Source organism: Mesoplodon bidens (assembly GCF_964165515.1).
Source record: "Mesoplodon bidens genome assembly, contig: HAP1_SCAFFOLD_312, whole genome shotgun sequence".
Classification (NCBI taxonomy): Eukaryota; Metazoa; Chordata; class Mammalia; order Artiodactyla; family Ziphiidae; genus Mesoplodon; species Mesoplodon bidens.
The window spans coordinates 267351-294963 of record NW_027672635.1 but is presented as its reverse complement, the minus strand read 5'-3'; the positions used below and the strand labels follow the sequence as shown (position 1 = coordinate 294963).

General features: G+C 42.3%; 1 pseudogene across 1 annotated transcript; it reads right to left on the bottom strand.

Annotated features, from left to right (window-relative positions):
• Positions 1–2661: 2661 nt before the first annotated feature.
• Positions 2662–26501, bottom strand: LOC308609864 (U3 small nucleolar RNA-associated protein 25 homolog; annotated as a pseudogene). The gene is made up of 11 exons: positions 26495–26501; positions 22757–22931; positions 22196–22235; positions 21027–21259; positions 18954–19124; positions 16501–16589; positions 14418–14828; positions 12232–12451; positions 4425–4627; positions 3054–3236; positions 2662–2917 (listed from the first exon to the last, which is right to left on the bottom strand). The product of its transcript is annotated as a U3 small nucleolar RNA-associated protein 25 homolog (transcript).
• Positions 26502–27613: the final 1112 nt, after the last annotated feature.

Below are 27613 nucleotides of genomic sequence, written 5' to 3'. Positions count from 1 at the left end.
CCGGGCCGGCTGTGAGGGCCCCACCCCCAGGAGGATGCTCCCTGAAAGCAGCAGTCTGTGCAGTGCCCACCACACCCCTCCTCCGTGAGGCTCTGGCGCCCTGCAGCCACCTGCAGGTTACACGATGAGGCTCTTCCAATGAGTATAAAGAACCCCCAACCCTGCTCCCTTACCCCAGGACTTCTATAATCTTGAGACCCTAGACTCATCAAAGCTACACTCTGCAGCCTGAAGATCTGTCCACACAGCCAAGGGAAGGCTGGGCAGGAGGCAGCCAGCAGGCTCTCACACCACCTGCCTCCCCTCCTTCCTCAGTGGCTCCCACGAGGGCACAATCAGGGCTGGGAGGCTTCATGAGCCCCCCTTGGCCCTCTGGGATGTGAGGAGTCAGCAGGGATTCATACCCATCCTGCCGGGACCATCTGCACTCAATTATAAGCCCTTTGGAAGCCAGCAGAGGGCTGTTAAGCTGCCGCTGGTTCTCTATGATTAGCTAGTTCTTGTCTTTTGAATACTGCATATGGTGCAGCCAGCTGCAGAAAGCATTCATGACTCAAAGCTTTTTTCCCCTCAAAGAGAAAAGTGCTAAGTTGTTATTACTATGGGAAGAAAAAAAAAAGTTTAAAACTCTTACTTTCTGGTTAAGTTCCTCTTCCTACCTTAAAATTCTACCTCTTCCCAGGATTGGGACCATTCCTTTGTCTGTTTTCTACCAGCACTATATAGGTACTTGCTTGCTGAAGATGAGCCTTGCTAAGAAATATCAAGATTGTGTATAATTCCAGCTCAGGTGTTGTTATCCGTGGTCCAGTAGACCCTCTTCTCTCCCTTATTTTGTGTGAGAGACCTGACGTTAAGGCATGCTTTTGATGAAACCACTCCAAAAAGTCAACTCTTTGCAATCAACTCAGGAGCCAGCGCCACTGCTGAGGCTTACCTTCTTTCCCAGGTGCTGAGCCAGGAACAGAAGCAATACTGCTTGGTTCGCACTTGAAACCCTCAGTGTTCTCTGTAGGCGAGAAGCAGTTAGCTGGCTACAAGCTAGCATTAAAATCAGTAGGGATGCTTAAAAAAAAGACATGTATTTCTGGGGCTATACATAGACTTGAAATCCAGGCTCACATGTGAGTGGAGGTCCAGAGAAGATGGAGATTTGAGAGTCTTGTGAATAGTGATAATGAAAGCCATGAATTAGCTACAATTCACAGGGAAAAGAATATGGAAATAGAAGATGGGGGTAATCAGAGTCCCTTCTTCCTCATATCTCTGAACTAGGCAAATAACTCGTTTCTTTTCTCATAATACACAGGCTCTATGGTAAACACAGCACAAATATGCCAATAACCACAGGGCACTCTATGGATAAGACAATTCTTTGTAGAGTGGATACATGTATAACTGATTTGCTTTGCTGTACACCTGAAACTAATGCAACATTGTAAATCAACTGTACTCCATTTTAAAAATATATATTTAAGAAAATGTTCTTTGTACCATGAGTTTGGCTGGCTTAAGCCTATAAATTTGCAAAACTTTAGGAACCCATCTATATATGGAATGAATAGTTCTACTCTCCATGTTGAGAGACAAATAAAAATGCCTATTTAAATATCTAGCAGGAAAAGTACCCCAAAAGTGATTTCACTTTTTTTTTTGATGAGCAATTTTAAGCATGTCCAAGAGGAAGAAAATCTGTACCAATATGGGTTGTTCCACTGAGCCTAATGGGAGCCACATGTCTATCTGACAAGGGAGTTACAAGTTTGGAAAGGGAGAAAACAAAAGGAACCCTGTGTTGTTAGTCTGAAATTGGAGGTAAGGTATAAATTCATGGTTTTCAATATATGGATACAGAAATAAATTTAGATGTCATGGGCACATAGGTATGTGTATACATATACACACATGCAGATATTCCCAAACTCTGACCACTGAGATGGCCTGGGACCAGTGGCTCCACAACAGTACTGGGTACACTTAGCACTCAAATCTTCGCTTTAAGATAATTTTCCACTAAAGCAAGCAGGGCTGGAATAGGGAAAGTACAAGACAAACTTGGAATGTCTTATAGTGTCAGAAAATAAAGAAATGCCCAAGTTAAAGGGGGATGTGTCAAGACGACACAGGAGCCAGCTTGAAGGTGTTCCTGCTGGCCACATCAGAGACCATTTAAGCATCTAAAGGAATAACGATAATAACCAATTACAACCCACTGAATACAAACTGAAGAATCCATACTTGTAATATTAATATAAATTAATAAAGGGGGAATAAGTGATTCTATAGTGGAAAAGTCTGGCAAGCACCACCTTAAACAAGTGGTCAGTTAGTGTCATAATGATGGGACAGGTGGAAATCATGCACCGCTTGAAGAGATGCAGCGAGGAAGACGCAGCATTGCTTCTATGCTGCTCCTGCCAAAGATGCATAAACTAAACCTAACCTAACCTAATCTGACAGGAAACACCACCCAAAGTAACTGGCCTGTAATCTTCTAAAGTGTCAACGTCCATTACTCAGCCATGAAAAGAAATGAAATTGAATTATTTGTAGTGAGGTGGATGGACATAGAGACTGTCATACAGAGTGAAGTAAGTCAGAGAACTATTGGAACTAGGACAACACACCATTTCTCTGGCCTTCAGTGTCCTCCTCTGTCAATGGCATGATTGGATTCAGTTATCTCATTTCATTTCGTAAACAGTAACTAAGAAAGCCAACGTGGAATACAATTCTAAATTTGAATGCCCAAGTAAAATCCCTCTCTGTGACCCCCAGGGATCCAATGGGACAGGGGAGGGTACCTGGCATCAATCACTGAAGCTAGGTTTTCAGGTTCCATCCTCGGGAAGACATGTGGGAGCTGCACCAGGACATGACTGATGCAGCCTGTCATCGGGACGTTCCTCACAGCCACCTGCCAGGTGTCAGTGAGAACATTAGGAAGTGAGCTATCCCCATTGTTGACCAAATGCTGTCCTCTCCTTCTGCCTCATGACCCAAACAATACACAATACTTCATGAAAATTCAGAGAAAGAAGGAGAGAACCCACCTGGCCTTGCACATTGACGCAGTACTTGTTGAACACAGAGTTGATCTGGGCATCCTGCAGGGCCCCAAACAGCAGCGTCTGACGATAGTACTTGGACCGATTATTGAGGTTCCACATGCGCACTCGAGAAAAGTCCACCCCATGTGAGTCCAAGGGCAGTAGGTTCATGTGGCTCATCAACTGCTTTGAGCAGAAGTAATACTCCATTAATACTTATTGAACACTTACCTGCTGGGCGTTGCTAACCTCTCTATAAGCCCATCATCTTATTTAACCCCATGAAGTAGATACTATCATCTCCCAAATTACAGCAAGAAAACAGGCTCAGATGGGTGAGTGACTTGCCCAGAGTCAAGCGAACAAGAAGAAAAGCTCAAACTGGCCACCTTGTGGATCTCTCAAAAAGGATCAAGATGCGACCTATACAGAATATTTCTTTTCAAGGAAATTCTGAAATGCCACTCTGGTCACTCTGTAAGCAACTCAGTTCCGGACTTGGACAAGAAGGGAAATGACACGGAAAACAGAGCTGCTGTCCTTCCATGACTTGGTTCCCAAAACGTTAGAAAATTCCCTGAGTGACTACATGTGCCTTTTGCTCAAAATAAAGATGACTCAACCATCGACATGCCTGTTCTATTTTAATCATATTTTTACCTTGTAATGTATATTGAAGGGTCACAAGTACCATAAGTTTATTCCCTACTTTATAAATAAGGACTCCCCTTTATCTGTCCCAAACTTACTCCAAGTCCTGGGGTTGTAGAAAAGGTAAATGCTCACATGCCTTATAAAAATAAACCTATAGTTCTGTGATGAGGATTGTTCCAAAGCACAATCCTAAACCCCAAAACATTGCAGAGTATGTTGAGAGGGAGAAAAAAATTATACTACAAATTACAGTAGGGGGACAAAAACATCTTACGTTTCTCTGTAAAACATCACAAATTAAGAAATCATGAGCAATGTTTTCCCATCTCCACTGAAGACCAAACAAAAGAGAACGAGCATAAATAGGAGGAACTATTTTAGATAAAAACATTCCTGGTGAGGAGGGATTTCAATCAGTCAACCAACCAACCAACCAACCAACCAACCAACCAACCACACTAAACTGGTCTATTACTAGAAGCAACTTTTAAGGGGAAGAAATCTTTTCTGGAGATTTGAAAATGTTGACAAGAATTTTAATCTTTCTGGATACTTTACTGACCAACTTGTGGGTAGAAGAGGGGACAACATTTCCCGTTTTCAAATTGGAAAATGTGGAATATTTCCATTTCCAAGCTGAGTTTTAATCTGGACTTTAATAACCATTTCAGACTCAAACCACTGAGCTTCTTGTCTCTAAATGTTAATGACCAGCATTACCAAGACATGCTCCCAGTTCTGCATCAGGTAAATGTCAGCTTGATCAATGATGAGAAGCTCAATACAAGACAGAAAGTCAAAATCTCTCTTCTTCTCTCCTTCTCCACCAATGATGGTCCTCAAGCCCAGGGGGGAGGCAATGAGGATGTCTGACGAATAGAAGGGGGCATAAAGTCAGATGCTTCTCTGCAGTATTGCCACCCCTATACACAAAACAGCCAAGCACACATCAGTTCATGAGTCACCACCAAGCCATTAGCTTCCACCCTCTCCAACTGCAGCCTCCCCTTGTACCTTCCACATCTTCCCCTTTGCATGTAATTGTGCTCAAACTGCTTTAATTATTAAAATCATCATCGTCATCATCATCATCCCTCCTTTGCATCTACGGTCCCTTCTAGCTCCCACCCTCTTCTTTTCCTTCACTGGCAAACCTTCCAAAAAATTATCTCTACTTTAAAATCTCCCACTGACTCCTTAATGTACTGCAATCTGCCTCTGAGTCTCAGGACACCACTGAAATGACTCTTGCCAAGGTCACCAACAGCTCTCAGTTACCAATTCAATGGCACTTTAGTGTTTCTTGTCACGAATGCATAAGCACACCCTCCTTGAAATGTTCTTTTCCTTACTGGTGGTTTCTATCACTTTAACACTTACTTCTATTACTGACCTGGTTCTTATCTATTTTTCCATATTCAAAGAGCTCTTCAACAAATCCCTGGATTCACCCACAAGTTCTCTTTCACTCTACATAAAGCTTTGGATAAATATATTCACTAATTATGGCTTTAACATTATCATCACAAAAATTTATATTTCCTGCCCACATCTCTTTCCTAAGCAACAAGTAGCAGTCTGTAAAGAGCCCAGATCATATGTGAAGGAGATTCACTTGCTAATCTTAAAGCATCTACCAGAGGGGCAGAAGTTGGCTGGGACTCTCTCTGGGGACAGAATGCTGGCAGATGCCATTTTTACAAATTCCCTCTACCTTGATGGCACTGGTGGGTGCCACTTTTTTGCACTCTCACTCTAAGTTGCTAACAGTGGTGGTGGGTGAGTACCCCCTACCCCACGGCCCTGCACTGCCTGTGTGCAGCACTGACAAACATGGACAACGAGCAGCCACGCCTACCCCATCTCATGCCACTCGCGGGACATGACCTGAGGCAACAATCGCATGTAGCCCACACAGGGGACACTCCTTGAGCACCAGGCTCAGGCAGATGGGGGTGGGACTGCATTTCTAGACTCCATGGGAGTGAAACAAACAGAGAGAGTTTATAAGATGACCAAGAACTAGGAAAAAGTTAAAAATACAGTTCATCTCCCACACAGGGCCACTCCTTCAAGACGGGGCAGTAACTGTTTTGCATAATACACAGAAACAAAGACAGAGAGTCAAGCAAAATGAGGAAGCAGAGGAACATGTTCCAAATGAAGGAACAAGATAAAACCCCAGAAAAAATATTTAATGAAACAGATGTAAGTGATTTATCCGATAAAGAATTCAAAGTCATAGTCCTAAAGATGCTCACCAAACTTGGAAGATGAATGAACGAACACAGTGAGAAACTCAAGAAAGAGACAGAATATAAGCAAGTTCTAAACAGAACTCACACAGCTGAAGATTATAATAATTGAACTGAAAAATACACTAGAGGGAATCAACAGCAGACTAGATGGTAGAAAAGAACAGATCAGTGACCTGGCAGACAAGGTAGCAGAAATCACCCCAACAGAACAGCAAAGAGAAAAAATATTTTTAAAATATGAGGACAGTTTAAGGGAACTGTGGGACAACATCAAGTGTACTATCATCGGTGTTAAGGGGTCGCAGAAGAAGAGAGAGAAAGGGGCACTAACACCCACATTATAGGGGTCCCAGAAGGAGGACAGAGAAAGAAAGGGGCAGAAAACTTATCTGAAGAAATAATGGCTAAAAATGTCCCTAACCTGGTGAAGGAAACAGACATTCAGGTCCAGCAAGAACCAAGAGTCCCAAACAAAATGAACCCAAGGAGATTCATACCAAGACACATTATAATTAATACGTTAAAAGTCAAAGGTAAAGAGGGAATCTTAAGCAGCAAGAGAAAAACAACTAATTACAGACAAGGGAATCCCCATAAGAATATCAGCTGATTTTTCATCAGAAACTTTGTGGTCCAGAAGGAGATGGCATGATATGTTCAAATATGCTGAAAGGAAAAAACTTCCAACAAAGAAGGAAGGAAATAATAGAAGTCAGATGAGAAATACTGAATAAATGAAATGGAGACAAAAAAAAGATCAATGAAACTAAGAGCTGGTTCTGTGAAAAGATAAACAAAATTAACAAACCTTTAGTCAGACTCAATAAGAAAAAAAGAGAAGGGGCCCAAATAAAATCAGAAATGAAAGAGAACCTATAACTGACACTACAGAAATACAAAGTATCATAAGAGACTACTACGAACAATTATACACCAACAAGTCAGATAACCTAGAAGAAATACATAAATTCCGAGAAACACACAATCTTCTAAAACTGAATCATGAAGAAAAAATGTGAATAGATCAATTACTAGTAATGTGATTGAATCAGTAATCAAAAAGCTCCCCAAAAACAAAAGACCAGGACCAGAGAGCTTCATGGTGAATTCTACGAAATACTTAAAGAAGATTTAATACCTATCCTTCTCAAACATATTTCAAAAAACTGAAGAGGCGGAAACACTTCCAAACTCATTTTATGAGGCCAACATAACCCTGATACTGAAACACCACAAAAAAAGAAATGTACAGGCTACTATGCCTGATAAACACAGATGCAAAAATCCTTGACAAATTATTAGCAAACTGAATCCAACAATACATTAAAAGGACCATACACTATAATCAAGTAGAATTTATTCCAGGGATGCAAGGATGGGTTGACAAAGTGGGTATAGAGGGAACGTATCTCAACCTAGCAAAGGCATATACGATAAACCCACAGCTAACATCATATTCAGTGGTGAAAAGCTGAAAGCATTTCCTCTAAAATCAGGAAGAAGACAAGGATGCACACTTCTGCCACTTTTATTCAACATATTATTGGAAATCCTAGCCACAGCAACTAGGCAAGAAAAAGAAATAAAGGATACCCAAATTGGAAAGGAGGAAGCAAAACTGACTATTTGCAGATGACATGATACTTTATGGAGAAAACCCTAAAGACTCCACCAAAAAACTGTCAGAACTAATAAATAAATTTAGTAATGTTGCAGGATACAAAATTAACAAAAATCTGTTGTGTTTATATACATTAATAATGAACTATTAGAAATTAAGAAAACAATCCATTTACAATAGCATCAAAAAGAATAAACTACCTAGAAAAAATCTAACCAAGAAGGTAAAAAACTTGTACTTGGAAAACTACAAGGTATTGATGAAAGAAATTAAAGATGACAGAAACATGAAAAAATACACCATGCTCATAGATGGGAAGACTTAGTACTGTTAAAATGTCCATACTGGACACCAAGGGGGGAAAGTGGGGGTGGGGGTGGGGGTGTGATGAATTGGGAGATTGGGACTGACATGTATATACTAATATGTATTAAATGGATAACTAATAAGAACCTGCTGTATAAAGAAATAAATAAAATTCAAAAACAAAGTCCATACTACCCAAAGAAATCTACAGATTTAATGCAATCCTTATCAAAATACCCATGACATTTTTCATAAAACTAGAATAATCCTAAAATTTGTACAGAGGATCCTGGGGATTTGTGCAAAGGATCCTGAATAGCCAAACTGATTATGAGAAAGAAGAACAAAGCTGAAGGTATAACACTCCCTGATTTTAAACTACACTACAAGTCTACAGTAATCAAAATTGTACGGTAATAGCACAAAAACAGACACAGATCAACAGAACAGAGAGCCCAGAAATAAATCCATATTTATATGGTCACTTAATCTATGACAAAGGAGACAAGAATATACAATGCAGAAAAGACAGTCTCATCAACAAATGGTGATGGGAAAACTAGACAGCTACATGCAAAAGAATGAAACTGGACCACTAGCTTACACCATCTACAAAAATCAACTCAAAATGGATTAAAGACTTGAACATAAGACCTGAAAACCACAGAACTCCCAGAAGAAAACATAGGCAGTAACTTCCCTGACAACAGTCTCAGCAATATTTTTTTGGATCTGACTCCACAGGCAAGGGCAATGAAACCAAAAATAAACAAATGGGACTACATCAAACTAAAAAGCTTGTGCACAGCGATGGAAACCATCAATGAAACAAAAAGGCAATCTACTGAATGGGAGAGGATATTTGCAAATCTAGTAAGGGGTTAAGATCCAAAACATATAAAGAACTCATGTAACTCATTATCAAAAAACCCCAAACAGGGCTTCCCTGGTGGCACAGTGGTTGAGAGTCCGCCTGCCGATGCAGGGGATATGGGTTCGTGCCCTGGTCCGGAAAGATCCCACGTGCCGCGGAGCGGCTAGGCCCATGAGCCATGGCCGCTGAGCCTGCGTGTCCGGAGCCTGCGCTCCGCAATGGGAGAGGCCAAAACAGTGAGAGGCCCGCGTACTGCAAAAAAAAAAAAAAACCGCAAAAAAAACCCCCCAAACAATCCAATTAAAAAATAGCAGAGGGGGCTTCCCTGGTGGCGCAGTGGTTGAGAATCCACCTGCCGATGCAGGAGACACGGGGTCGTGCCCCGGTCCGGGGGGATCCCACATGCCGTGGAGTGGCTGGGCACATGAGCCATGGCCGCTGAGCCTGCACGTCCAGAGCCCGTGCTCTGCAACGGGAGAGGCCACAACAGTGAGAGGCCCGCGTACAGCAAAAAAAAAAAAAAAAAAAAAAAGCAGAGGACCTGAATAGACATTTTTCCAAAGAAGTCGTACTGATAGCCAACAGTCAAATGTAGAGATGCTCAACATCAGTCATCAGGAAAATGCAAATCAAAATCACAATGAGAAATCAAAACTACAATGAGGTACCATCTCACACTGGTCAGAATGGCCATCATTAAAATGTCTACAAATAACAAATGCTGGAGAGGGTGTGGAGAGAAGGGAACCCTCCTACACTGTTGGTGGGAATGTAAGTTGGTGCAGTCACTATGGAAAACAGTATGGAGTTTCCTTGGAAAACTAAAAATATAATTACCATATGATCCAGCAATCCCACTCCTGGGCATATATCTGGACAAAACTATAATTCAAAAAGATACATGCACCCCTATGTTCACAGAAGCACTATTCACAATAGCCAAGACATGGAAACAACCTAAATGTCCATTGACAGATGAATGGATAAAGATGTGATACATATATACAATGGAATACTACTCAGTCATAAACATGAACAAAATAATGCCATTTGGCAGCAACATGGATGCAACTACAGATTATCATACTAAGAGGAGTCTGTCAAAGAGAAAGACAAATACCATATGATATCACGTATATATGAAATCTAAAATATGGCACAAATGAACCTATCTACAAAACAGAAACAGACTCACAGACCTGTGGTTGCCAAGGTCAGGGGTGGGGAAAGGGATGGACTGAGAGTCTGGGGTTAGTTGATGCAAACTATTACCTTTAGAATGGGTAAACAACAAGGTCCTACTGTATAGCACAGGGAACTATATCCAATCTCCTGGGATATGTCGTAATGCAAAAGAATATAAAAAAGGATGTATATATGTGTATAACTGAGTCACTGCCATACAGCAGAAATGAGCACAACATTGTAAATCAACTATACCTACTCCAATTTAAAAAAAAAAGAAGAATGTATCAGGTGGCTAGTAAGTGCTGTGATCAAAATGAAATAATATAAAATGATAGGCTGTGATTTTGGAGTTATAAATTCTTACAGCCACCATGTATTATAAGTTGCTATTAACCAAAGCACAGAGAGAAAAAAAACCACAATGAGATATCACCTCAAACCTGTCAGAATAGGTCTTATCCAAAAGACAAGAAATAACAAATGCTGGCAAAGATGTGGAGAAAAGGGAACCCGTGTGCATTGTTAGTGGAAATGTAAATTGGTGCGGCCACTATGGAAAACAGTATGGATGTTCTTCAAAAATTAAAAATAGAATCACCATACAATTGAGCAATTCAACTTCTGGGTGTTTATCCAAAGAAAAAACCCACTAATTCAAAAAGATATATGCACTCCTACGTTCAGTGAAACATTTATAATAGCCAAAATATGGAATATGGAAGCAGCCTAAGTGTCCACAGATGACAAATGGATAAAGATGTGGTGGGTACACACACACACACACACACACACACACACACACAATGGAATATTACTCAGCCATAAATGAATGAAATCTTGCCATCTGCGACAACAAGGATAGACCTTGAGGGTATCACAGTAAGTGAAATAAGTCAGACAAAGACAAATATCCACAGCATGTGACTTCACTTATATGTGGAATCTAAAAAACAAAAAACCAGACGGATAGATACAGAGAACAGACTGGTGGTTGCCAGCAGGGAGGGCGGGGTTGGAGGGTGGGCAAAATGGATGGGGGAGATCAGGAGGTATAAAACTTCCAGTTATAAAGTGAACAGGTCACAGGGATCCAATGTATGCCATGGGGAATATAGTCAATAATATTGCATTAACTTTGTATGGTGACAAACGGTAACTTTACTTATTGCTGCGATAAGTTTGTAAGGTATATAGACATTGAATCACTATGTTGTACACCTGAAACTAATATGTCAATTATATATCAATTAAACAAAAGACTGATTTATCAGCTCCTTGTTGGCCGCCTGCATATGTTTAAAACTAACCATAAGCTCTAATCCCCTTGCACTGCACACTCTGGCCATGCTAAAGCCTCTGAATCCTAAGTCATGCCGGTTTATTCACCCTGATGCCTCCACACTTGCCATTTCCTGTCTGAAACTTTTTCTTCCACTCTCATCGCTCCACTTTGTACCTGGCTAAATCTGACTCAGGTTTCAACTTAGTATGGATGGTACCTCCAACAGAAGGCCTTCCCTAACAGTCCTGAGCCCATTTTGAGTAAGGATATTTGCTTTAAATACTTTTAACTAGAACACCCACTATCCTCTAACCGTAAGACATCTCATCCCATACTGTCTGATTTGTCTTAAGGCTGGACTTGCTTAACAGTAACTTTTAATTCCATATCTCCAGCTTAACAGTGCCTGGCACATAGTAGATGCTTAATAAGTGGTAAATGGGCATACGTGACTAATAAATATTTTCCAGGAACTTTTTCAATGAACAAGCAACCAAGTACATGGGAGCTGAATGACAAACAAGCAAAAATGTGCAAAGCTGGGTGGGAGTCAGTAAGTCCAGAGTGGAGATAATTCAGGTGTGGGCACTCCACATGGCAGGCAGGAGGGAAGTCCATTACGTACAGATGCTCTAGTTTATTCATCTTCCCCAGACTGACCCACCCAGCCCCATCAGCTCCAACTCCCCCAAGAAGCCCTGTAGCATTGACTGTGAGCTACCAGCTATAGGCATGCTGAGACATTTGTTATAAACATGCAGGTGCCTTTCATACATGCCTTCACAGACACTCCATCCCATTAGCCAAGTATGTACCCCATTAGCCAAGGCAAGACTCTCCCCTGGCAGACGAGTGGTCTCAAATGCGTCCTGGTTCTGCTAGGAGGCTGAGACAGTGACCCTCTGAAAGAATGCCTAATTCCAGGCTTCTAGCTTCCAGCTATGTGCACCTCACACCTCAGGTCCCTCAGGGTCTCAGTTTTGACAAGGAGGAATTACCAGTCCTGAAGTGGTCATCGATGTTGCCGACAAATACAGCTTCATAATCCTCAGGCCTCTTCAGGTTGGGTGGTCTCTCCTTGGGATCTGAGCCATACTCTCCATTAAACCTCTTTTTGTTGCTTACAATTATTTTCTTCTTGCTGTCGCCCTCAAGAAGACTGATGAAGAGCTGTACCACCCGCAAAGCAGCTTCCCGGAATGGCACCACTATCGGCACCTGTGGAGGGAGTGATGGGCAGCCTTGGAGGGGCAAGGGGAAGGAAGGACAGCTCGAGGTGAGCCTGCTGGGGACCTAAGGAGCCCTCCGTTCCACAGCCCCTGGCCAAGGACCACATCCGTGTCACCCCCTTTACATAGGACCTGGCTCAGTACTGAAGACTGAGCATCTTTCCGACCCACAGCACCATGTCCTATGGACTTCAATCTCATGGCTCCTTGGGGTGGGGGAGGGGTTAATTCTTAAGCAGAATGTAGAATTTTTTTTTTTTTTTGCGGTACACGGGCCTCTCACTGTTGTGGCCTCTCCCGCTGTGGAGCACAGGCTCCGGACGCGCAGGCTCAGCGGCCATGGCTCACGGGCCCAGCCGCTCCGCGGCATGTGGGATCTTCCTGGACTGGGGCACGAACCCGTGTCCCCTGCATCGGCAGGCGGACTCTCAACCACTGCGCCACCAGGGAAGCCCAGAAATACTCTTTGAGGTAAGTCAATGCCGTTAACAGAGGTGTCCATTAGCAAAAACCCAAGGGCATAAACACACAAAGCTCTTTGAGGACAAGAAATGTTACTCATTTCTGTCTCCCACAGAACTTAGTTCAGTATTTTGATCCGTAAGACCCAAGGAATATGCTGAACAAATGAATTAGATGTATTAAGTAGAGAATAAAGTTAGTAAGGAAAGGACTAAAGCATCATTACTTTTCTAGTACATTTCCTAGTACATTTTTCAGAAATGATGATAAAGGATTTCTGAAATAAGATGATATTTCAATGGGAAATATAGGATTCAGTTTTCCAAACATTTCCAAAAGTGCTCAATTTTAACTGTTGAGGAAAAAAACAGAAGATGCTTAACAAATGATTACCTTCTAACTACCCTTGTGTAAACAATACAGTCAATGGATATAACCCCAGTCAGATCAGGCAGTTCACCAAATTCTGAATGTGATTCATGGGTAATCTACCTCATATTCTATTTTGCAATTCTAAATGGAAACAGATAATCTTATTATCCTGATGTTCAAGATTCTGAGATAGTTTCTCAGAAAGGCAACCAGCACAGCCAGAGGGGTGTAGTGATTCAGTTTGGTACAGTGCAGGGATGATGGATCAGTTTTGAAGAGGGCCAAGTTACTGTCCCGGCTGTCACACTAAGTAAGTGTCTAGGCTTTGGTTTCCCCAACTATCAAACAAGAGGGTTGGACTAAGAAATCTCTAAGAGCCATATCAGTATCAAAATCCTAAAATCCTATTAAGCCCAATGAGAAGAATCTAAGAAGATGAGGCTTCTTCAATATAGACACAGAGGCTAAGGGGTAAGGGGGTATGGGTGGCACAGTATCTAGCTCCAGCACATCATGAAAAATGTAGACAGAATTCAACGACGTAAGCTCCCAGTCCACTGGAGCTTAGGCTTATGAGCCACATAAATGTAATCATCACTTTAAGCAGTAATAAGGATACAATGCCAAAACAGGGATTTTGTTTTCCAAGGTTTACATATTTATGTGGCTTAGTGAAGAGAATCCTTGGTTCTAGTCCTGTCTCTGCTACTTTTTCTCTGGTTCTCTTTAGCAAGGTCCTCTACGAATCTGGGTCTCTGTCCACAGGTGTAATATGTAGGGATTGAATAAAAGGCTCCTTAAGGTCCCATCCAGCTCTGACAATCACAAAGAAGACATTTATAGTGGAGTGTTACTTATGTAGGATCAGGGTTTATCTTTAAGGAGAGAATTATCATGGAGGTACCTCCTACTCCACTTTCCAGTTACATCTGCTGTTAGAGACGGTCCACTGAGCTGTCTGCAGCACTGCTGTGACATTACCTGGCCTATCTAATATGCTCATTCTTGGACTCATTCATGATTCCAATCATTAAACCGTCTGAGAACCTGCTAAGTGCCAGGACCCATATGTTAGAGCCTTACAGCCTCCCTGAGGGCAAAGTTCTGCTGCTGCCACTCACCTTGGGCCTCGTTAGCCCTTGGTCCCTGAAGTCATCATCATCACCCAACCCAAGTTTCTGGCTTCGGCATCTGCTGTTGTTGGCAAGCACCTGGGCATTGGCTTTGAGAACGTGGTTTATCACATGCAGGCAGTACACGTGGCGGATCTCTTCCCCTTTCTTCAGGGCAGTCCTTTCTGGGTAGAACAGGTCCCGGTAAGAATTCATAATTAAGAAGAGCTCTTTCTGGAGGGGTGTGAAGGGGCTACTTGAATTTGGGGGACCAGAGAGGAACTGGCTGTTGGTCTTGATCCAGGTGGATTCCAGAGGCTTCTGGAGATGAAGTGACTTTAAGTCAATGTCCTTTGGGGGTTTAAAGGTTTCCAACTGTTGAAACCTGGATGAAAAGGCAAGCTGGCCCAGGATGGGCCACTGTGGGAGAAATGATCAAGAACTAAGTTAGAAATGAATTATACTACCTTACATTCATATAGTGCTTTATAATTTACCAAGGCCTTTCACAGATCCTTTTACAGATCCTCTCACTTTATCCTCACAACAACCTTACAAGCTAAACACTATAATGCTCTTCTTGCAGTTTAGGAAATGCTGAGGTTCAGAGGTTATAGGATTCAGACAAACAGGAGAACAGAACTAAGGGTTAGACCCCAAGGTTTCTGACTTTAGAAACCTTGTGAGCTCTTCACTAGATCAGTGGGTCACAAACTGTCCTGTGGACCACACTGTAGGAAGTCAAAATTTACTCTAGACAAAAGAAAAGGGGGCCCAACGGTCAAATAACTTCGGTAACCACCACAAAACCTAATCCCCCTCAGGGAGAGTCACATGCAGATCGGACACTAAAGGTTCTGCTGAGTCCTGTAACAAGGACTCCGTTCCACTTCGTTTGACCCAGAGTTTTCCAAATTTACTTGGACGTGGAACAAGGTTTTTGTTGTTGTTTTGGATTTTTTTTTTGGGGGGGAGACATATATTAGAATTGAAAAGAATAGTATTTTGTGGAATACCAGTTTGGGAATTTTTGCACTGTCACAAAACTGCTGATCTTAGCAATAAAGAAAGGATGACCTCTGCAATAAAAAAGAATTAACTATTGATATATGCCAACAACTGGGATGAATCTCCAAGGAATTATGCTGCGTGAAAAAAAGCCAACCTGTATGATTTTATTTATATAACGCTTTTGAAATAACAAAATTATAGAAATGGAGAACAGATTAGCGGTTACCAAGGGTTAGGAATGGGGGAAGGGAGGTGGGTGTGGTTATAAAATGGCACCAGGGAAGAGGAGGGATCTTGATGGTGCTGGAAATGCTCTGTATGTTGACTGTGGTGGTGGCCAGGGCAACCTACACGTGATAAAACAGTATAGAACTAAATAACACAAAGGAGCAGGAGCAAAAGTGAGGAAATCTGAATAAGACAGGTAGGTTGTATCAGTGGAAATTTCCTACTTGTGATATTGTACTACAGTTTTGTAAGATGGTACCATTGGGGGAAACCGGGCAAAGGGCACATGGGATACCCTTGTATTATTTCTTACAACTGCATCTATAATTATTACCTCAATAAAAATTTCAATGAAACAAGGATGACCAATTCTTATGAATAGCATCAGTGGTGAAAAAAAAAATCACCGAAAAAAGAAGCAAAAACTGCTCCATACTGAATAATTTAGGTGTGAACTTATCTCAGATATTTCAAACAAATGAACAGCAGTAGCTACTGTCTGACTGAACACTTTGTACATGTCTTCCAGTAAACTAAATTACTTTATTTTGATGCAGGCATTACTGTCCCCCTCTAACAGATGAGAACAGTGAAGATTAAAAAGGTAGATTAACTTGCCTTAGGTCATGAGATAGCCCCTTGCAGACGTTGGTCTAAACCCTGGTGTACCTGTCTCCAAAGCATTCTTATCTTATTGGTCCCCACCTTCCAGCTTCCCAGTGCCTTTTCTAGCTATGCCTGTGCCTTACTGGGCTCTTCCAGTCTTCCTCTATCTTGCTCCCTATCAAGCCATCTGCCACGGGTGTGTATCATACATTCAGGGAGACCACTAAAACCCAAGACCACTGCTTACTTTTAGCTGGTGGGTAGTTTTGGGATTTGTGGCAACAGCCTGGATTTCTTTTTCTTTCAGTTCTTTGTTTACATGTTGTGCAAATGGATCTAATTCAGAAATAAAGAATATTAGAACACTTAGGGCAAATGACAGGGATTTTCCAGTCTTCCCCTGTGAATGACATCCTGTTTTCATGATGTTAACTCATCTTTTTCCCCATCAACTTTCCCCATCATTTATCCCAGTCCAGAGCTTAAAAGTTTCTGACAGGTTCATCTCCCTAAAGCATTTCTTTAATCACATTATTCCCCACCTCAAAAACCTTTGAAGAAACTTCTTGGACTGAAATTCAACATACACCTCTAACCTACCTCTCTAATGTAATTTTTGAATTACATGGCTCTCAAATTCTTCTGCCACTGTGGCTTTCCTTCCTTTAACTGAAAATTCTATCCTCTTGTTCACCGCATTTCTATATATCCAAATAGTATCTGTTGAATGTTACCCCCTGACTCACAATAAATAACTATTTCCCAAGAGCCTACTGTGTCAGGCACAGTTCTGGCTCCAAAGAAGCCATCTCTGGTCCCCTATAGACAGTCATCACTTTCTCTCAAGCGCCCCACCCTGCCCTCAGTTATCCACACCAACACATATATGTGCATGTCCTACCTCACCTAACTAGACTGCAAGATCCCTGAGGGCAGGTACCACGTCTGATTTAACCTGCACTGGAAGACAAATGTAAATGCTCAACACTCAACTGAGGTGAACAAATGATCAAAATGGCAGGGTCAGTGCTCTGCACTGGCCACCCAACCTTCTCTTCCAGCCCCACTCATGTAAGAAGCAAAGTTAAATGACCCATTCAGGGACCCAGGTAGTAAAACTTCAAATGCAGTGCACCTTATATTAAGACCTAAGATAAAGGTGAACAATAGGAAATAAGAATTCTAGGTGATAATATATCAGTACAGACCAAACAACCAGAGAAACTTTAGGATAGTCAAGCCTCCTAATGTTTCCTCCAGGGTTTTTTTTTTAACTTTTTTTGAGTTCAGAACGCGGTTTTTGCCCAAATTCTACCTGCTACTTCTTCCTCTTGTCTAGAATAGCTAACAGAACCAAATGAGGATTAAAATTTCAACTTCAGTGGCACCGCTGGTTGAAGAATGGCACTGGGACCAAAAAAGGCAGTCAGGACCCAGAATGAGACCAACCTGACGTGCCCACCCAGGCACAGGCTAAGACACAGGACCTGAGAGACAGCAAAGCCCTGCCTCAGCCTACCACAGGCTTGTCTAAGTAACAGTCATGGGGACAGAGGCATGGCCCAGTGTTCTGTATCTTGACTTTGGCGATGACAATATAAATATACACATTTGTCAAAACTTATCGAATTATATACTTAAAATGGGTACACCTTGTTGAATGTAATTCATACCTCAATAAAGTTGATTTTAAAGTTAAATTAAACAGTCGCCTATGGGGACTTCCCCAGTGGCACAGTGGTTAAGAATCCGCCTGCCGGGCTTCCCTGGTGGTGCAGTGGTTGAGAGTCCGCCTGCCGATGCAGGGGACACGGGTTCGTGCCCCGGTCCGGGAAGATCCCACATGCCGCAGAGCGGCTGGGCCTGTGAGCCATGGCCACTGAGCCTGCGTGTCCAGAGCCTGTGCTCCACAACGGAAGAGGCCACAACAGTGGGAGGCCCGCGTACCGCAAAAAAAAAAAAAAAAAAAAAGAATCCGCCTGCCAATGCCGTGGAGCAACTAAGCCCATGCACCACAACTACAGAGCCTGAGCTCTAGAGCCAGTGAGCCACAACTACTGAGCCCATGTGTCACAACTGCTGAGCCTGCGTGTCACAACTGCTGAAGCCCGCGTGCCTAGAGCCTGCACTCCACAACAAGAGAAGCCACCACCGTGAGAAGCCCACACACTGCCACAAAGACCCAATGCAGCCAAAAATAAAGAGAGAGACTGGGGAGACAGGGTGGAGCTTTCTGGCTTCTGAGGTGCTTCCTAGTAATAAGGACCAATCAGATTAGCCACTGCCAGGTCTCACAAATCTGTAAAATTACTGCTCCAGTAAGGAAGAGCAAGTGAAGGATAGACAGAAAAATGCAAAGTACTTTTCTCCTCTTTCTCTCCCTTCCCTGCTTGGGGAAGAAAATCAGAAGTCTTCCCCTGACCCCAGCTGTGGATCGTGAGCTTTGAGGAACTGGCCTTCCCTGCTATCATTGTTCAACTGTTTGTCCTCATGAACAGCCACGCCCACTCGCAACACTGCCTAACCCTGAAAAACACAAAAGATCTCGGAGAAGCATTTCTTTCCAGCTCTACATCTAGCTGCTAAACTATCTGTTTCTATTACTGCTCATTCCAATAACAAGAGATTTAACAGGTATTAGACCACAACCACCCATACTAAGCACCAGCTGAATTCAAACAACATGAGCTGTGCTCTGACCTTGTGATGCTTTCAGAGAACAGTTGCCTCCTCTTTCCTCTTCGAGAAACTTGGTTTCTAGGCTAAAGAGTGACTCATGTTTTGCATCTGTAAACTCCTCTGGGGATTCCTCTGCTGTGCCAGGTGGCCCGTGCCCATCTTTTCCCTTAGGGTCAGCAGGTAAGGCCGCATCTGCAGTTTTGATAAAACATTTTGTAAAATTATTTACTACTCATAAATATAATTACACTTCTGTTGACAAATGAAATCTAATTCCTTAGGCTATCATTTACTTTTAAGCAAATTCAGGTAGAAGACATAAGTTTCAAAACCGAGCTTGACTGCTGACCTAGTACATGTAAAGATGTTCAAATCAGCGTTGATATAACAAATAACTAGAAAAAATGATTTCGTCATTTCTATCGAAGGGGTACTAATTAAATTACCACATATTATTTACAATGGAATATACTATGTGATTAAGCTAATGTGAACCCACAGTTACACACGTTATATCATTAAAGAAAAAAGTAACTTACAGAAATGTATGAGGCCATTATGCACATACACACAAATATATATTCACTCATATATCCATAAAAAAGTAGCCTGGAAGGTTCTATAAAATGTTAAAGGTGTTCATCCCAGGGTGGAGGAGATATACGTTAACTATATTACCCTCTTAAATTTTTACAGTAAATATATATTACTTTTATAATTTAAAAAACCAAACTTTTCATTTTTAAAAACCTAAAACATGATAGAAAAATGGAAAACCAACAAAATTTAAAAAGTCCCTAAGTCTGAGGCAATGATTTTTTTATCCGAGTACAAGTGATGAATGAAAATACTAAGAATGGTGTGTGACACCTTAAAGTAGAGACAAAAATACAGTAAGGCAAATAGGCATTAAGATAACAGAATATAAAAAGTTACCCAGATATATTCAGACAATGGACTACTATTCCAGTAATAAAAAGAAATGAATTACTAATATGAACTACACGGATGAGTCACAACAACATGAGGAGCCAAAGAAGCCACATGCAAAAGGGTACTTATTGTGTGCTTCCATTCAAATGAATTTCTAGAATAGAAAACACTAATACATAGTGAAAGAAAGCATGTCAGTGGTTGCCTGATGCCAGGCCTGGGAAACTGGCTGTAAAAGGACAAGAAGGAACTTTTTGCAGGTATTGGAAGTGTTCTGTATCTTGACTTTGGCGATGACAATATAGACAGACACATCTGTCAAAACTCATCAAATTACATACTTAAAATGGGTACACCTTGTTGAATGTAATTCATACTTCAATAAAGTTGATTTTAAAGTTAAATTAAAAAGTCACCTATAGGGACTTCCCTGGTGGCACAGTGGTTAAGAATTCGCCTGCTAATGCAGGGGACGTGGTTTCAAGCCCTAGTCTGGGAAGATCCCACATGCCGCAGAGCAACTAAGCTCGTGCGCCACAACAAGAGAAGCCACCACAGTGAGAAGCCGGCGCACCGCAACAAAGACACAATGCAGCCAAAAATAAATAAATTAATAATAATTTTTAAAAAAATAGTCACCTAGATGTTCGAGTGAGACAGAGTTCCTTTAAGCTTTCAATCCCAGCTCTTCTCTGAAGCCTCCCCTCATGTACCCTGGCAGCATGTGACCACTTTGCACCTCTTTAACACCTTATATTTATCGGTTCCATTCAGATTTGATGCTTGAAAAGTTTTGTATATTTTATGTCTATCTTCCACTAAACTTGGTTCCTCTAAGGCAGGAACAATCATCTCTTTCATAAATTGAGACCATTACAAAAACAGAATTATGTTCCCTTTCCTCTCAATCAGGGGAATTTGAAGTAGGATTGATGAAATCCTGGAAATCATAAGCAAAAACGTCATTTCTGCATTTTTATGGCCAGAGGGTCCTGTGTTTTCATCAGATTCTTGAAGATATCACAGAGCCCAACAATGTTAAGAATCTCTGCTTTGAATCCATGTGCTTTCACCCAGCTCTATGGTACAAGGCACCCTGCCCCTGGGGCAATCTGTCTGTGGTCCCTGCAAAGATGATAAACCCACATCAAAGACACTTACTCTTCCGCATGTCAGTAGACTCTACTGCCGTCTCTTCCTCCACAACAATGTCACTATCGCCGTCTTCAAGATTCATTTCTGTCTCATCTATAACACTGTCTTCTTCCTCTTCCTCCTCCTCATCTTCCTTGGAAACATCCTTTAACGTGGCAAGTAGTCTGTTGTAACCAGAAACTTGTTCTGGTTCACTCTATGCTTCACTTTCAGAACTTGGAAGTATCTAAACCCTCTGACTAAAAGGAAAATGGGGATTTTAAAAACAAAAATTATATTGTTCTTGTTGCTACCCCACGACTATCATCAGGCCCACAGTGGAACCAAGTTCAGACTTTTCTAAATAAAAACCAGCTTTTCTGCAAATATGCAATCCTATCTATTCAACCAAACCTAGCACCAAATTTGTTTAAAACAGCTAATCTAGCTATGATTCTAGAAGCTCTTCCTCTTCTTTGAACTGCTAATGTTCTACGTGGGAAGACAGCAAACTAAACACATGGAGCTTTAGGTTATAAGGCGATCTAACCTATGTGTCAGCCACTTGGCACCTTTAAAGGAGCAACAGGAAAACTTACAACAAAAAAGTGTACTTTATTTCTGAGTCCGTGGTAATGAAATAAGACCTTTGATGATTTTGCACTCTATTTTATGTTAAGCAAACATAACATTCCCTTTTAGGATTCACCAAGAGCCCTCTGGTAAGCCTCCTTAACAGGTTCTAACAGGCTACTCTCTCAGGACAGTTTCCTACTCTATACTATATTAGTTATCACAATGGCATCTTAACAGACATCTGCACTTAAAACTAAGCAATATTACTAAAATATAGCTTACATCTAAAATCAGAAAGAGTGGAAATGTAGCCAAACATTATTACCATATATAATCTTAAAAGTAACCGTCCAGGGCCTCCCTGGTGGCGCAGTGGTTGAGAGTCCGCCTGCCGATGCAGGGGATACGGGTTCGTGCCCCGGTCTGGGAGGATCCCATATGCCGCGGAGCGGCTGGGCCCGTGAGCCGTGGCCGCTGGGCCTGCGCGTCCGGAGCCTGTGCTCCGCAACGGGAGAGGCCACAACAGTGAGAGGCCCGCATACCACAAAAAGAAAAAAAAAAAAAAAAAAAAAAAGTAACCGTCCAGAATCTACTATCATAAAGAAGGTATAAAGCATTACCAGTTGACAAGTCTGTGGTTTTGCTTCCTTTCTGGAAACCCTGAGAAGAAACAGGCAATGTTAAACTTTAACTGCTAGTATGTAGCAATTAGGAAAAGCCTAATGATACAACTTTAAATGAACATGACAGACTATACCGTTATAAATACATTATATCTATTGTCAAGTTAAAAACTCCATATGCATTTGGACAGGTTTTGTAAGGATATGCCAAATAGATAATAATAGACGAATGAAAAGGTCTAACAAGACCACATGACAAATACTACAGTCACACAGTAACAGGCTCTCATCCAAAAGATGGGAAATTTTGGCAAATACAAGCCCTCGGGGTTCACCTTTTCTAGCAAATTCCTTAAGTAGATTATCCCTCTAACTGTTGATAAAGCAGCCCAAAGGGGTGGGATGAGCACTAAGATCATAACTGAGAGTCTGGACACTTATAGAGGAACCCACAACTACCCAAACATTAGTTTCCTCATGGTCACTGAATACATAGGTGATGTCGAGGGTCCCAAGCAATTCTATTTTTTTTAACTTATTTAATTTATTTATTTTTGCCTGCTATGGCTCTTCGTTGCTGCGCCCGGGCTTTCTCTAGTTGCGGCGAGCGGTGGCTTCTCTTGTTGCAAAGCAGGGGCTCTAGGCTCGCGGGCATCAGTAGTTGCACCACCCTGGCTCAGCTGCTGTGGCTCGCGGGCTCTAGAGTGCAGGCTCAATAGTTGTGGCGCACGGGCTTACTTGCACCGCGGCATGTGGGATCTTCCTGGACCAGGGCTCGAACCCCTGTCCCCTCCATTGCCAGGCGGATTCTTAACCACTGCGCCACCAGGGAAGCCCCCAAGCAATTCTTTAAAAGCATATAAAACGAAAACAAGCTTATAAAATCTCCGCCCAGTCGCCACACGGGAGGCGTGCCGTCTAGCATAAAACTACAGGCTCAACAAAGGGTAGGAAGTCCGGTGAAGAACCCCATCTCAGGCGGGAAGCCGTCAGGATCCCCGGGCGAGCTAGGCCGGCGCCGGGGCAGCGTGGGACGCGGCGGGAGCTGCCCTGTCACTACCCCCGGGGCACCGGCGGACCAAACGCGGGGACACGCGGGCTCCCACCGGGAAAGGACGCCGGCAGCGCCGGTCCCAGCCTTGCCTCTCCATACGTGTCATAGAAGGGATGCTCCTCGCCGAAATCCCTTATCTAAGGGATTTCTGCTTCTTCTGCTTTTTAGTTAGGGAGCTGAGCAGCTGGCTCTGGCTCCGGCTCCGGCTCCCGCGTTTGCCCATGGGGAAGACGGCAATTCAGCCAACCTCCAAGAATCGCGTTTTGCACCCGGAAGTAGTCTCGTCAACCCACTCACGCGGGCTTGCCAACGGCGCTTTACGGCGGAAGCAGGGTGCCATAAAGCAGACCCGCTTTACGTCGCGCTTGTACGACAGGCGTTAGAACTTCCTGTTTCCCATTCCGCCCCCTAGCGAGGCTCTTTGGAAGCACGTGCACGCATGCGCAGCTTTTCTCTGAGCCCCGTAAGGAAGGCAGGCAGGGAGGCTTCGGGCTTCCCCAGGTGGGTAAATGGGTGGGTGTACTTTGTGCGTCTGTTTTGGCTGTGAGAATCAGCCTGCATAAACGTGTAGTGACTGAGATGGTTGAATGCAGTGCCTTTATATTATGCCATAATACAAATACCAACTAACATTTAAGGCTGCCGGTGCATCTCAGTTCATCCTCACAACAACAGTAAACAAATAGGCCTTGTTAATAAGCCTGATATTGGAGATGAGAAAGCTGATGCTTACAAAAGGTTACATACACACTAGCAAGAGAGGAGATGGAAACCTAATTCTCTCTGATGCGAGCACAGGCTTTTCCCACTAGGATCTGCCACATGCGTGTGCCATGTGAAGAATGAGGACGCAAGGCTGAGATTCCCGCCCTTTACCCTACCCCCTCATTTTCTGAAAGGATTGCAAGGGCCCTTGGTAACAAATTTGTTCTGGCACTTTTCATGTTATAAAAGCAAAAACACATCCAGAGAGGTAAAGTGACTTTCCTAAATCACCCGGAGAGTCGATGTTACAGAAAGCAGTAAAACTCAATAAAGTGTCTCAAAACTGAATTGGGGCAAATTGGGATGGAAAACTTTTAAAGGGTAAGTAACTTTTCTATATCTGGGTCGTGGTGGTGGTTACACCTTGTATACAATTACCGAAATTAATCAAACTGTACCTTTAAAATTGGTACATTTTAATGCAAGTAAATAATAACCTCAATAAACAAAGAGGGAAAAAACAGCGCAACTGGACTTAATACTCTAGAGACAGGCAGAGTGTGCAGGGATACTTAAAAACCACAGGATAGGGCTTCCCTGGTGGCGCAGTGGTTGAGAGTCCGCCTGCCGATGCAGGGGACCCGGGTTCGTGCCCCAGGTCTGGGAAGATCCCACATGCCGCGGAGCGGCTAAGCCCGTGAGCCATAGCCGCTGAGCCTGTGCGTCCGGAGCCTGGGCTCTGCAAGGCTCCGCAACTGGAGAGGCCACAACAGTGAGAGGCCCGCGTACCGAAAAAACAAAACAAAACAAAAACCACAGCATAAACACAGAGGCACTTTGTTTCTAATAGTAACTTACAATGTCAATCATAAACCACAGAATTCACCTGAATATTTAAGGTAAAATAGGAGCCATCAAAGATAGTGTTCACTGCCTCTGCTATTAGACGACTGTGAGAGAACTGGACCTTTGTCCAATACCATGTCACACCTATACAAGTCACACTACAACTATTCAAATCCTAGTTTTCTCCTTCTGGGGACCATCTACTCCTAATTAGATTCTGGGAGCTTAGGGTGGGGCAGGGAGGCAAGGGGGAGGGAGGATCAAGAAAATATGCAAACAGCAGGTAGTGCCAGCTGATGGCCCAGCCAAGGAACCCAGAAACAAACACACATCTGTCTCCTGTCTCATTTCAACATAAAAAGTACAGTCACTTACGTAAACAAAAGGCTGCTTGCAAATCTCATCATACATACTAAGGCACTAACCACAGTATAACCTGGCTATGACGATAAAGTCCTACAATGTTTTTTCTCCTCCCACCCTATTCCAAGTGCCCCAGCTTCCCTCCCCAGAGGCAACCAGTTTCTTGGTGTTCTTCCAGAGATCTGCTATAAAAAGCTATACTCATGAGCACTTGATGTGACTCTTTACTCTCTCCTGCTTTCCATGTCATTGTAGTCCTATGGACAGGTCTAGACTGTTCCCAGGTTCAGACACAACTGTGCCCTAGCTCCACCCAAGTGGTCTCATCATTGGCTCACTGAGCCCGCTTCTGAAAATATTTATATTAGCCTTTGACAACATAAAAGGGGATGCTTTGTGAAATTTTAACCTGAGACTTCGCAATTTAAACATATTTTTCATGCCTCCAGTGAAAGTTCTCTTAGTAAAACCCACACAAAGAAGATGCATGTGCCAACTAGTGAAGGCCCTGGGAAAATTGTAATAAAGGCAAAATTTGTTCTTCCCTTTCTTCTTCCCATGCTCAGCCCTTCCTTTTCCATCCTGCAGGGTTTTCTTTGCCCTTTGCCCTCAGGGACTCAGTATTTTCAGGGGTAAAAACAATCCAGGAAATAATCTTTTATACTAGTTTGTAAAGAGAGGCTGATGAATTAATGTTACTTGGGTATTTCAATTCGGGGAGACTCCCTAGGATAACGATCTCAAGGGGTGGGAGGGCGGTGGCTGTCCCTTAAGACAAGATGGTCAGAATATTCAGAAAAGTGTTAGTTTTTCTTTATTAAAAACTTTTTCTTTGGAAAATTTCAAGTATATACAAAAGTAGACAAAAGAGTATAATGCACTCCCATGTTCCCATCCCTTGGCTTCAATGCAAGGCCATCTTGTTTCATTTATATGCCCACCCACTACCCCTAACTCCCGCCCCTGTATTATTTTTGAAGCAAATCCCAGACATTGTATTATTTTATCTGTAAATATTTATTTCTAAATATCTAAAAGATAAGGGTTCTTTCTTTAACATAGCTACAATGGCACTATTTCACCTAAAAAAAGATGATAACAATTATTTAATATCATCATGTAACCAGTCAGTATTCAGATTTCTGATTGTCTCATAAATGTCGTCTTTTTTTTTTACACTGTTAGTTGAACATGTTCTGCTATTCTCTGTGTTTCTCGCGAATACATTGTGGGATTTAGAACTTTGATCAGATTTCATGATAGCTGATATTTTATACTTCCATCAAGAGGCGTATACCATCTGGTTGCCTTTCATTTTGTGATGTTACCAGTCATTGGTAGTCAATGTCTAAATTCGTTAATTCATTAGAGGTCACATTCTAATTCTATCATGAGGTGATATTCTAATTCTATCATTTCTTCTTCACTTACTTGCTGGACTATTTCTATGAAAGCAAGCTTTTCCTTCCCCTAAATTTTGCTTACCCAGTGGTACTGTTTGTATAGGAAAAGCAGAAGAAATGCTTGATTCTCTCCCTTCATTTACTAATTTTCAACACAAGGAGTCAATTCACTGGATCTTCTAATGTTGACCAATCAACTTTTTTTAAATTTTTAGTATCATTATGAACTCATGGAATTACACAAATTGATGTGTTTTAATCCCTTGCAAATATTATGGTGTACATGATTGGAAAGAGCTTATTTGACATATAGTGATGTATTTGAAAAGACAAACTATGTCCTAATACAAACCACAGAAAGTAAACGGGAGTCTATCTGAGATTCTCAACAGAGCAGGAATGGGAAGGTGGGGAAGGAGCACAATTTGAGGATACAGATCAGATGCTGGGGAAGTTTGAGTTTTGAAATTTATGTGATAATATACGTGGTAACAAGGGCACATGTATTCAAGATATGTTGACAGGGAGCCATAAATAATCCAAAGGTATGACTCTCTAATTATGAAAGCTCCGACACCTCAGCTACTGATTTGGGAAGATTCTGGGGAAGGTGTGTGTGCACCCACACATCTGTCTCCTCCTAGATGCCTCAAATCAGACAGTCTCCTCCACCACATGTATGCATACATGTCTGTATACACCCCAAAGCCATCCAGCCTCTTCCTGAGAGTGCTGGCAGAAATCCATAAATGAATCTATCTCACTTTCCAACCCAGACAATGAAACAGACTTTGGCTTGGGACTTTAGGAGAATTCTCCACTAACATGTTCAGAATTACTTGTTTCTGACTCTCTTCTTATCCTTGGACCAAGCTGAGCACTGGTAAGTGTTCTCAGAGAAGCAGCTTTCTTTATTCCAAACTTGGATCTGTATAAGAGGAGGAGGAGGAAAAAGAAGGCTCAGTAACTCCCTTGGAAGTACGCTGCCCACCTGGGGCCCTCCCTCCAAACTTCTTCCCTTCAGCACCAATCTAACAGCCCACT